Source organism: Austrofundulus limnaeus, unplaced genomic scaffold, assembly GCF_001266775.1.
Source record: "Austrofundulus limnaeus strain Quisiro unplaced genomic scaffold, Austrofundulus_limnaeus-1.0 Scaffold64, whole genome shotgun sequence".
Classification (NCBI taxonomy): Eukaryota; Metazoa; Chordata; class Actinopteri; order Cyprinodontiformes; family Rivulidae; genus Austrofundulus; species Austrofundulus limnaeus.
This window is the reverse complement of record NW_013952466.1, coordinates 612,530-612,938: the sequence shown is the minus strand read 5'-3', so window position 1 is coordinate 612,938 and position 409 is coordinate 612,530.

Below are 409 nucleotides of genomic sequence, written 5' to 3'. Positions count from 1 at the left end.
GTCTAAAACATGTCTAACTGGTGAGTCGTCCAGTTAGTTGGCATCACCTTTAATCGTTAACAAATTTAAAACTGCATTTTTTCATTACTGTATTTTATCCATATTTGCCTAAAATAAATTCTTTCTGTGTAAATTTTCCACTCAGAGGAAAATTTAATAAAACTATAGAGTGTATACTTTTACCTCACTGTATGTTTAACTTAACTTTGAAAACAAGGAAAAAAACTATTGAAAACTGTCAACACCAAAAAAAATGTGACTGAAGTTTTTTCTGAAGTAAGTTTTTACATAGAAGAAAGAGGAATCCAGCAGTGTCCCTTTAAATTATTATTGTCTGTTCAGATACACTGTACCATATCAACTCCTCATAAATAAGTAAGTAAATAAATAAATAAGAAAACACTTTATT